Source organism: Triticum dicoccoides, chromosome 3B (assembly GCF_002162155.2).
Source record: "Triticum dicoccoides isolate Atlit2015 ecotype Zavitan chromosome 3B, WEW_v2.0, whole genome shotgun sequence".
Classification (NCBI taxonomy): domain Eukaryota; kingdom Viridiplantae; phylum Streptophyta; class Magnoliopsida; order Poales; family Poaceae; genus Triticum; species Triticum dicoccoides.
In genome coordinates, this window is record NC_041385.1 from 50493883 (window position 1) to 50506642 (window position 12760).

A 12760-nucleotide genomic window follows, 5' to 3' on the forward strand; every position below is an offset into this window, starting at 1 on the left:
CAGGATGATTTACCGGTTCAGTCTTCCGAAGGTGCTCATCTCTACTCCTAATGTCTCAGTTGGTAGGTCGCGTTTCGAGTTTTATTTTCGTCCCACCTCACCCGGTCTTTTTTGGTACTTCTTTGATACTTCCTCCCACCTTACCCTCAGCCACAAAAAACGAAGGAAAACCCCACGATCGAGTCCCGCACACGCCCAAACTCCCATCGTTATTAACTAAAAGGATCGAAAATAAACCACGAAGCATAAACCGGCGAAAATTAACCAGCGAAAAAAAACGGCAAACTGTGCGATCTCGATCTCGTCTGGTTTTTCTTTCGTATCTCACCCCACACGTAAAACAAATCTCAATCTCGATCGGTTTCACCTCAGCCTCCAGCCCCAAGAGGAGCCGCCGCCGAGAGGAGACGCCCCAGCCTCGAGAGGACCCACCGCCGCCGCCGCCGAGAGGAGACGCCCCAGCCCCGATAGGATCCGCCGCCGCCGCCGCCGGGGAACGAGGTCGCCGCCGCCTCCCTCGCCCGCGGCCATGATGACCGATCTGGCGTTGGCGCCGCAGATCACCCTCTGGTCCATGGCCTCGACTAGGTACGAATCCCTCCTCCACTTCTTCTGGTTTGGTTATATCCACGGCAGCATCAGCGTGCCGTCGTCAACCTGATCCGTGTCCGTCCTCGAGGGAGGTCGGCCATGGAGGTCCGACCCGGCCCGGCAGCAGCCATGGACGGACGGAGATGCCCCAAACCCTACCCTCAAGGACGATGCCTCAACCTTCAAGGACGCGCGCCGGCGACCGCGGATCTCCGGTGACGGCTATGTTGAGTGTGTACCTGCGGACGTTCTTCCTCGGATTCATCATCTCCCCTTGCTCGTGATTCCTTCCTTGGTTTCTTTTCTTTTGTGTGCAGGATGACTGCCCCGGATCTGGACGCACAACGTGCAGCTGGAGTGAGTCAGTCAAATACTCCTACTAGCAGTATAAGATGTTTGCTGACTTTGAAAATGATGAGATAGTAAAAAAAACGCTAATGATGCCAACCCCTAGATCGACTCATTCCTCCTTCCATTGCTCTCATTTTGATTTTGACGTGTTCACTGACTTTGACCCTGACATGCAGGAGTCCGCTGCCTCGCCCTCCCCGGGATGGGGAATTTCGACCTCCTTGGCGAGCATGTACACACGTACTGGAGCTCTGTAGCAGCAATAAGGTTAGGATGACGCGAGGATGCAGAAGAACAACAGCCACATGCCTCTGCTACCTGACGACTCACATGTATCAGTAGAGTGCCTAGGTAGGCAGATATTTTTTTTGGAATGCAAAACTTGGTGTGAGTTCATACGAGTCAAACAATGATTGGATAAGTTGCTGCAAAATTTAATCGGGACTTTGGTAATACAAATCCCCTTACACTACCTCTATTCTTAGTCACTTTGCCCATGATGCAAAATGTAATTGACCCACCATCTATCTGAAAATATTTATCTGTTGTTCTTATTTTGGGATGTTCGAATATGGCCTAAAGATGTTTGAAGAAACGGTTAGCCGGTGGTATCTTTGGCCAGATGATTCAACTGTCCTTTGTGATCCGAAACTTCTGTATCGCCCATGCCTCCTTATCTGTCTTCTCCGTGCGCAGCAGCTGGAAGAGAATTTGAGGAAGAGACTAACTGAAAGTCTTTTTTCTCCATTTGTACCACCTGGAAGATAATTTGAGGAAGAGACTAAAAGGAACTTAAATGAGTATTTTGATTCTGGTCTAAGAAAATTGGTTCTTGTATGTGTCTCGGATGAGAAAGAGTATGTGAACTTTGGTGAATACTTCCACACTGTCAAACTATTTTTTTTTGAGTTGGACTGTCAAACCACCTAGAAATGCCGACAGAGATGAAAAATATTTAGCAGGTTGCTGACAGTATTGAGGGTGACTTGCTTTTGGTACTACTAAGACAAGCTCTAGAAATTGGTATGCTTTTATGAGAAGGTTATGTTTTCTGGTCTACTTCATTTCATTCAAATGCAGGCTACTAAATATTAATTATGTATATTTCATTGGTGCAGATGTGCATGCATTTATATTCAGGTACCAGGATGTATTGAAAAGCTTATACAAGAAGGAATTAAGATATGTGTGCTGATGGTGACAAAAATGGACAGCTATCAATATTGGGTACGTATTTCGTTCTCATGGAAAGGATCTTTTTGGTAGAACTGGTTTCTAGAAGTTGTGGCTAGCGGAAATCCCTTTTGGAGCTCGGGCTCCAGTGAGGCTTCCAAATTCAAATTTGAAATTTCTTCGAAATTCATATTTTTACATTTCAAGGGAGAAACAATTATTTTTACGGTACTGGATCCCTATCCTGATGCTTCTAATTTTCACTGCCCTCGATTTTTTGAGCATTGTGTAACTTTATTTGGTTCATTGCAGGTGCAGCGAACCTATTGGATTTACATCTTCTACTCTGTAAGTGCCCTTCCCATTGTACCTCTTTTTTATGTGTTGAATCACTGCTTCTCAAGGCTTTCCAAACTGATCTTTACCAACAAAGCTCGACAAGGTAGTGTTGGAGGGTGTGCCTAGGTGAAACACATGATCTCCACCACCCTTTCCTTCTAGAGCTGGTGCCAGGTGTGTGCAATTTGATGAAATACAGATGCCTGGTGTTTTAATCAGTATGTTGCATAGTTTTTTCATATGTGCTTTGCTGCAAAAAATCCGCATCATTTAATTTATTTCTCAGTTTACATCAGCAAATGACCCTCTACTTGGCGTCAAATAATGAATGTCCGTGATCTAAGACTATTTGCTCTGGTGCTTAATGGAACGCATCATGCATCCTATTTAAACTAAAATGCTTTACACCTGAGGTTATTTTTTGAGTCATGGAGCAGCGGCGGTGCCTTTCTATACCAAAACTGGATACAAAATAAGGTTGATTTTTGTTTGCTTTGACGATAGGGAGGCAAGCCCAGGATCACATTCTTGGACCCGATTGAAGGAACGACGATTTTCAGGATTGACGTGGATTGATTTTCTTGAACATGAAGGTGTCATTTTCATTGCCATTGAACACTATAGACAATTAGTTCTCAAGGCTTCCTCTCAGATTTATTTGCTCGTTACTAATTTCCTCTGCTTATTACTAATTTTTGCCTACAACATGTTGTTTCCTGCCTTTTTCCGCAGGTATGGTTAGACATTTGCTTGCTTAATCTGTCATGCGAGTTTGTGCAATAGGTAGTGAGCTTGCATATTTCCATTTTATTTATCTTCTCGTGTTGGCATGTAATTGGCTTAGCTTGGTAATTTAAGATGGTAAGACAAGATTGTGAAGCTATTGTTCCAGCACTTGCAAATATTCCTCGTGTTCACTCGTGAGTAGAGTAAGAACAATATGTGTGTTTTCTCGAAGCTATGGTGGTGGTAGCTGCCATATAAATGGAATGGAACGGAGCCGGAAGCTGAGCGAGGGTTCAATGAAGAAAATGGCAGGGAGAGAAGAATATAATTTGTGTGATTGTGTTAACATAGCTTTCTCTCTCTACATACATATGTCTTTGTGATGGCACACAACAATGGAGGGGAGGAGATAAAATAGGAGGATGTCTGAGGAGCATGGCGAAGACAAAACAAAGAATGAACAATGCCTTTTCATTTCATGAGCATCAAACACAACTAAGCTTATTTTTCGTATGGCAACTGTCGGAGCTAAGATGGAGCCTATGGGTGTGGTCAAGCAGTGTCGCCTAGAATTTGGATGGAATGCCCATTACACTGGCATGAATTATGTAATTGTCGTATCACCATCATATCATTTGTTGCCAAGCGGCGTCTAGAAAATTAATTTTGAAATTTTAGGCCACACTACATGCAGTGATAATAGGGTGGGGATTTTTAGAACCTAATGAAGTGCTGCGAGAGACATGGAGGATATGTTTAGTTTAGTGGATAGCCACCCAATGGACAGGGATAGCCAGTTTTAGAGGGGATACTGGTGCTTGCATTTGTAGTATCTAGACAAATATGGTATGCAATGATGAAATCCTGACAATCTACACCCACATCACTGTATTTTGTTCACTTGCTTGCTCTTTCCTTGCTATTATTGATGGAGCAGTAGAAGAGGCTTTTAGTGTTGTAATATATGTCTGACTTATAAATTCAATAGCTCAAGAAAACTTTCAAAAAAATACTTTGATTGACTAAAGTATGCACATGTATATAACATGTTATCATTTTTCTTCTTCAGTTAGCTACATGTGAAGCTGAAGGTAAGCCAATGTGCTTCTCCAGAAGAAGGCCAAGGCACATCAATCCAACACCAACCCACCTGCTATGGCACTAAGGGAGGAAGCAAAAAGAACATTGCCCCTGAAGGCCGAGACACATAAACAGGAAACTGAGTTCGGGAAAGGTGGTTGTCTCCTTGACGCACACCATAGTGCCCATCTTGTCTATTCTAATGTCTTCTTCCTTGGACAGGTATTTGATCTCAGGCTTTCTTAAGTGGTCCGTACTAACAAATGAAATGCGCACAAGGAGATACTTATGTTGTTCTGTTGTTGCAGACACCTTGTGCTTTGTGCAGACCACCTGCTATGGCACTAAGAGATGAATGCTTTCTAAACATTGGTAATAACAATGAGATCAGAGAGTACTGCTCTATTCATTGCTCTTCTAAATCTTGTGAGTGCACGATATGTAGGGATCCAAAGATATTTATTGAGATCACTTCTCCCTTTTGACGTGTAAGCACTGTTTTATAGGTTATTGGCCACAATAATCTCATAATGGTGTCCTGCTATGTAGAACATGATTGTAAGATAATATCTTTTCTAATGATACTTTATTTGGTGCATATGTTATTGTTGAAGCGAGTAATCATTTGTCGCCTGAAATTGCAAGGCATGCAAAGTGTTAACTGAAACCCCATGGCCTACTCGCCATCGTCAACCAACTCTTTGCGCTCGCCGTCAACGCTCCCATGGGCGGAGCCACAAGGGGATGGATGTACATATGTACACCCGTTAATCTAGGTAAGAATGCATGAACTAAATAGATCAAATATGTATACATTGGAAAAAAGCTAGGAAAGTTGTAAAATTGTGAACTCTGTACACTCATTTAGAAAAACCTGGCTTCGCCAATGAACACCCCCATCATCGTATTCCATGCCATGTTCAACGTTCATCACAACCTTTAGCCTGCATCCGACAAGGGATGAGGGGACGAGAACGAGAAGGCCACGGGTATCATGGTGGAGAAGGAGGACAGCAATGACATTGAGGAAGGGCAGACATGCCGCTGTATGGCCACTACGATGACCGGTTCCTTACTCACAATACCGGAGATCGATCTTCTTACAAACCCATATGCAACAGCACAATTTCCATTACTTAGCAGCATAATGAATCAAATTAGTATCTCTTTTCTTATTTTTGGCTAGGATTAGGATTTCCGTTTCTTGTGTATATATAGATTTACTACTACTGCTACATTGTTACTCCATTATACTAAGAGAATGGGACCTGGTCTGATCCTTCCTATATGTAGTTGTGTTTGTCATGACAAATAGAGATACCCTATGGCATTGCATTGTCCTCCCTCCGTTCCTAAATATAAGTCTTTTTAGAGATTTCCAACATGGACTACATACGGAGCAAATTGAGTGAATCAACACTCTAAATTACGTATATATATACATCTGTATGTAGTTCATATTAAAATCTTTAAAAAGACATGTATTTAGGAACGGAGGGGGTATTTGTTTGTAAGACAGATTTGAACTAGCTTAGTTCTGATTGTAATTATTATAAGTGTTATATTCTTTTTTTCTCACCCGATTCTAGCTTCTTGTTACTGTTTTGTGCAAGAGAGGAATATATGTTCCATTGTAATACTCCATCCATCCATCAATCTTTCATACTTGCATTGTTGCGGTCTAACAGTTCTATCCCACGCATTTTGTGAAACAGAATGCTGAGCTTGCAACATTCATATTGGCAGAAAATGTAGGGTATTTCATTTAAAAAGCAAGTTGGGGAGAGAAGGTAAAGAGGTTTCCTGGGGTTCCCGTTGATCTCTCGGACCTATGGAATTAGGGTTTTGGGTGTGGGCAGTGTGGGGCGCGACATCCATGCTGCGATCTCTTAGTTGACTTTTGCTGAAGATAATCTTGGAAAACTAACATTTTCTAGATTTCTAAATTAGTAAATTATGATGTAAACATGGTTGCAATTCTTGTTGTTTTGACGCCCGTTGTTTGGGTCCCATGCATGCGCAGATGAGTTTGGGTTGCATGTATGGACCTACAAAATATGAATGTCAAAAGTGCCCTTGAAAAATATGTATGCTAAATTATAATATTGGGTGTTTGCTGTTGTTGAAATGAGTGTTTGCTGACGCGTTTCAGTGTGTAGATTCACTTATTTCAGTGGTAGTTAATTTCAGACAGAGTATAATGTGAAACGCAGCAATTTTTGGTCCCCGTAGCAATGCATAGGCACAAGTCCTATCAGTATGCCTAAAAATAATTGTTTCTCTGTGTCCTTAGTATGTTAGTCCATTATAATGGATTTTCTCGAGTAGGAAAGTCTGTAGGCTGAAAATATCGACCGTTCTACCTTGATCGAGGGAGAAACAATGCATAGGCACAAGTCCTATCAGTATGCCTAAAAATATCGACCGTTCTTCGAAATCCAAATTTTTACGATGGATCGTGGGAGAAGGCGGCTCGGGAAGGGCGGCACTCAACACCGCCCGTGATCGGTGTCAGAGGATGGGCCGTGGGGACGGAAGGGGGAAGATCATAGTTGCTCTCATAGTATCTTCTAAATAAATTGATAAAAGGTGATATATATCGAAGGACTTCACTCATGTCCTTTAGTCATTAATTTGATTCATTTTTCTGTATTTTGCCAATACCAACTACAGTTTGCAGTACTTACTACAGTTTGCAGATTCTTCCACAACTTTATTTCATGTTTCAAGCCTTCTATACCTAATGCTCTAATCATACTGGACCGACATTCCTGACATGGGAATGGTTTTAGGGTTTTATTTCAGCTGATATGGATGGACTACTTGAGATTTATTAACTACATTTTCTTACATGGTAAATAAGATACAGTTGTATCATTTTGAAAATTTTCCTTTCATGTTTATTACTGAAATAATACACGCATGTTTCCTTCTTCTAAAAAAGGGTCATGTCCAGCAAAAGAGCATAATCCTCCTGTAAATATTGAGGTTCATCTTTCTGAATTTATTTTCTTAAAACAAACTCAGAGCCTGGCATACAAACCAAAAGCATGCTTATATCAAGATGTAGTGCATTCCCAGCCTGAAATGATGTTTTCCAGTTTGATTAGTTTTATTTCTAGCCAAATTACAAATGGACTAGATCTCTCTCAAAGCTGAAACCAGGAGTTCTTCCCAATGGTTAGATAGAATTTTATTTAGGCTTGCAGATTGGAATTGCTGGAAACCTTAGCTTTCTTGATCTAGCTAACAAAGCAAGCAGTTTATTTAACAGCAAGACAATAGCATATCTATACGCACCTTGGGCTCTACATTTTCTATCAGCAAGATAGTAGCGTATCTATATGCACCTTGAGTGTTACATTTTCTAGCAGCACCTGTACTACTATTACCACTGGACTGACATAAAGTCAGCGAGTTCGAAATTTTCATGTTTAGTTTCGACTGATGTTGGGGTTCTTAGTTGAGTATTGGTCCAGTGGAGATCCTTGAGATGCCACTCATATTGGCCTGAATAAGGTTGAAATTTGAATCATAAATAAGCTAGGATAATATCATAATCTACATGCCAAACTTTTCTGTGAGGGATTAGTCTTCCAGGTTGTAGGTGCTGATAATTCATATTTTCTTCTTCGAAAAACATATGGGAAAGGCTAATCGTTATTTTAGTTTTCATTATGAGCTAATATGGACGATGTACAGAGTCGACCATAGTTCAAAAGATATCTATTGATGAAGGTTGGTTTGATTCCACTATTCAAGTTCACACATGTACATTGTTCTACATTTTCTGCAGTTTTCAGTGCATGCTTGGAGAAGTGGATAAAATTTCATAGGAAAGAGGTAAAATGAGCAAAAGGCATGAGCAGAAAGGAGAACGCCTCAGGGACAACGTCGCATGTATTGCCTCTGGAGGAGTTGCAGTGGCCGGCCATTGCGTTGGGGAAGCGGAGAGGATGACTTTGGAAATGCTTACATGGCCTAGAGGAGGATGGTCGCGAGCAGTTTTGTGGGGCACTTGTCAACGTGAGAGTGTAAATGCTCAAGGTACCAAGACCCTTTGTTTTGACCCGACGTTTCTCTAGCTAGATATGCACAGTCAAGACTGCTCCGTGCATCCGGGCGACTGCTCTTGCCATCCACCACAAAAGAAATAAGGTAGCAACCATGTTGTCGTCGCTTGTTGTTAGTTTCAATTCCAATTTACTTTGTGTGATGTTCCTTAATGCATGAATCAATTCCAGCGAGGACGGGATTGGATTGTTGTTTCTAGGGTTACTCTGTACAAATTCTTAACGTAGTTTCATCATAATTGCATCTATAGCAGATACCTATATCGAAATGATAGATGGCTCCAAGATTATGGTTGTACTATGCCAAATTACCAATTGCTATTACTAGGAGTAAATACTCGTGTATCTCTAAAAAAACTAATAATGCACTCCCTCTATAAACAAATATAAGCTTGTTCACGGAGGGAGTATCATGCAAACATTTGAGACACCCTAGCGAAGATGCATGGCGATTGAAGCGGCACTCTGAGCACATGGTCGCCGCGAGAGCCTCGCTGGATTAAAGGGAAAAATTGTTGGAGTTGAAGCACATCATGTAGTAATGATGGGATAGGTCGGGGTCATAGCAGCGGGTGCAAGCATAGAGGAGGATGGTGTTTACGCGCTAATTACTTCTACATTGATATTATTGTTTGATGACTCTGAAGGGAGAAGAAAATGACAAAGAATCCATCAAAATTCATGGTGTGGATGTGGAAGGTTGGGGGATTTTCAGACGGATGTGCCATTGATGGTAGTTGTGAGCTTGGCAGGAAGCTTGGATCGGGGAGGTAGAGATAGTGGATGAAGAGGAGAAGGAAGACGAAAAAGAAGAGTGCTTTAAGGGTAGCCCGTAGCAACGCACGGGCGTTTTACTAGTTGTGATAGGGTGTGCGTTTGTGCGTTCATAGGGATAAGTGTATGTGCATATGTATGACCATTTATGTTTGTCTTGTGTTCAAAAAAAAGTTGGATCGAGTGTTCTTTGTTAGTATACATCATCCTACTTAACCGTCGAGGCCGGACAAATTTGTACGGCACAGGCGGGTTGCCCTGGTGATCTCACGTCTGCTATAGAGATTTTACATGCATTCAATATCCTCCGCTTGGAATTTAATATTACAATTTGGAAAATCAAAATTAGAAGGATGTAATCCGGATATTTTTCGCCACCATATTTTGGAAATAACTAAATGGTCTATCCAAGCTATGGAAAGAGATGCAAAACCAGCCTGGACGTGATTATTATTCAAAATATTTTTGCGAGGGGAACGGTATCCCAAGAACTCTCACCCCTTTCTTTCTTTCTCCCTTTCTATATATACAGGATTACGTGTGGCTGGAGAAATCATCTTGTAATTTTGATTAGAACACAAATTCTCCTGTCAATAAGCATCAAGGAATGGCGACTCGATCTGTTGCATCACATTATCCCGATGGAGAAGTACACGGCTCCCGTTCGTGCTAGAGTCCTGCTGGATCTACTTCTCATATGCCTTGCTACTACTACATAATGTAAGCCTTTTTTATCTACCTTATATGCTTGTTTATTAATCAATACAACAAATCAATACAAATTTCACCCGCAAAAAAATCAATACAATTTTATACTAATGTATGTTGTTTATCTGTGTTTCCATAGGTCGAACCCTCGACAGCATCAATAAGATCAATTTACCAAGCGTCTCCTCCCTTTGTCCCTCCTCCAAGAAAAGGCGGCTAGGGTTTCTACCTCCCGTCGGCAGCGCCGTCGATCTCTCACGTCTCTTTTGGCCTTAGGGCCATGGATGCGCGGTGGATCCTGGCCCTTACCGGCGGGAGGGCTTCGTTTTTAGGTGCTTCTTCAAGTTTTGTTAGGGTTTGTGTCCTGCTCAAGAAGACCAGACGGCGGCGTCTTCTTCAAGATGGAATAAGGTTCTCCCGCCTAGCCCCCGTCCCAATGGTGTGTCTAGTATCCTCGGAGGGCGTGTGGAGGTGTGTCTCCGGCGTATCTCGCGAGATTTGGTCGGTGGTTGTCTTTGGTGGATCCGCTCGGATCCAGTCTTTATTCATGTGTCTTCAGGTTGGATCCTTCCGATCTAAAATTCTCTTCATTGGCAGCGGTTGCTGTTCTGGGGCGTTGGTCCTATGGGACTTAGCATGACGACTTCCCGACTATCTACTACAACAAGTTGTGCCTGGCTCCGGCGAAAGAGGGGCGATGACGGCGGCGCGCCTTCGGCTCGCTTCAGTGTTTGTAGTCGTCGCTAAGTGGTCTATGAATCTGGATGTAATTTTTATTATTTCTAGTGTTCATTATACTACCATGATTGAAGATGAATAGATCGAAAGTTTCTCGGAAAAAGGGATCAATTTACCAAACGGGCTGTGCATCTATAAAACGGGAAAATTGATTTTATACCCTCAGTTGTGTCCCCCTCGGCAGGTTTGGCCCTAGTTTCCGAAAACCCTCGTTCTTACCCAACTCACTTTGGTTTTCTTCTACTTTGCCCTTCTGTGATGGTTCCTCCACTCAATGCCGTTTGACTGCTACCGGCACTAGCTTTTGGGCATTTTTGCCCCTGTTGCTGCTAAATCTCAATACCCCTTCGTCCTCAGCCAGCCCACGCGAAAACAGGGAGAGGGAAGGTGTAGCAGAATTGGAGGGGGAAGCGGGAAGCGGGAGAGAGAGGAGCGGGTGCACATGACGAGCTCGGGCTTGTCCACCTTCTCACCGACGACCGGAGAGGTAAGTAATGCTGTGCCATTTTGTGCTCCTCCACCCCCAACCTGATTTCTATCTAGGGTGTTCACGGGTTTGTGACATTTGGGGAGAAATTTGACCTTTTGTTTTAGGTCGATGGGGTCGGGATTGTGCAGCATTCCTCGGAGTTTTATCTTCCCGACGAGTCCTATTCCGGCTTGGAGTTTTTGTCGAAGCATAGCTGCCCTGGTCATGGACTTGTTCCTGCCCGTCGTGTGTCATGTGGAGTTGCTAGAAATGGCCAGCATTTTTTAGGTTGTCCATTAGATGTAAGTTTTTCTGAATTTGAGACAGTCTTAGTTTTTGTTTATGTCTACTATCTAATATTGATTCCTTTGATCTGCAATTAGTTACCAGATGAGTGTCAATGGGTGGTTTGGGTTGACCCACTTTCTCCATTACGTATTGCCCTTGCTTTTGAAGACTTGCACACAGAAGTTGAATCCAATTGGATCAAATTCCACCATTTGAAGAAGGAAAACATAGAGCTAGGAAGGAAGAACAAGGCTTTGAAGAAGAAACTTAGAGAGAGAGATGAGATGCTGCTGGTGTGGGCACTATTGTTTGTTGGAATTGTTATGTTTGCTATACTGGTATGGTAGATGTAGTTTATCGATGTATTTGAAGCAGTTTAGTATCTGAAGATGTTGATGGAACCCTATTTTGTGTGGGCACTATTGTTTGTTTCAAGTTGAATTAGGTTCTTGAAGTTGTCTGGATGGTAGTTGTAACCAAATGAAGATTTGTCGTCGACGACTCATCGATGACAAATCTTATGTGTTGAAACCAAATGTCCATGGTAGTTGTAACCAAATGATTATTATTCATGCTAGAATTGTATTAACCGGAAACTTAGTACATGTGTGGATACATAGACAAAACATAGTGTCCCTAATATGCCTCTACTAGACTAGCTCGTTAATCAAAGATGGTTATGTTTCCTAACCATAGACATGTGTTGTCATTTGATGAACGAGATTACATCATTAGGAGAGTTATGTGATGGACAAGACCCATCCGTTAGCTTAGCATTATGATCGTTACAGTTTCATTGCTACTGTTTTCTTCATGACTTATACATGTTCCTCAAACTATGAGATTATGCAACTCACAAATATCGGAGGAACACCTTGTGTGATATCAAACATCACAACATAACTGGGTGATTATAAAGATGCTCTACAGGTGTCTCTGAAGGTGTTTGTTGGGTTGGCATAGATCGATATTAGGATTTTTCACTCCGTGTTTCTGATAGGTATCTCTAGGCCCTCTCGGTAATGCTCATCACTATAAGACTTGCAAGCAATGTAACTAATGAGTTAGTTGCGGGATGAAGCATTACGAAACGAGCCGATGACAAAGGGAACAACGTATGTTGTTATGTGGTTTAACCGATAAAGATCTTCGTAGAATATGTAGGATCCAATATGAGCATCCAGGTTCCGCTATTGGTTATTGATTGGAGATGTGTCTCGATCATGTCTACATAGTTCTCTAACCCGTAGGGTCCGCACGCTTAACTTTCAATGACGATTTGTATTATGAGTTATGTGTTTTTGATGACCAAAGTTTATTCGGAGTCCCGGATGAGATCATGGACGTGACGAGGAGTCTCGAAATGGTTGAGACATAAAGATTGATATATTGGAAGGTTACGTTCGGACATAGGAAAGGTTTCGTAATGGTTCGGGCATTTTTCGGAGTA

At 42.2% G+C, this 12760-nt stretch overlaps 1 long non-coding RNA gene across 2 annotated transcripts; it reads left to right on the plus strand.

Annotated features, from left to right (window-relative positions):
* Positions 1–409: 409 nt before the first annotated feature.
* On the plus strand, positions 410–4872 carry LOC119274644. 2 transcript variants are annotated; one of them, XR_005135258.1, is made up of 10 exons: positions 410–822; positions 909–948; positions 1119–1965; positions 2061–2169; positions 2428–2463; positions 2549–2628; positions 2959–3047; positions 3187–3237; positions 4250–4482; positions 4569–4872. It is a non-coding gene; the product is annotated as an uncharacterized LOC119274644 (long non-coding RNA). The 2 variants fall into 2 exon arrangements; XR_005135259.1 differs by lacking the exon at positions 3187–3237 and having other exon boundaries at positions 411–822.
* The last annotated feature ends 7888 nt before the right edge of the window (positions 4873–12760 follow it).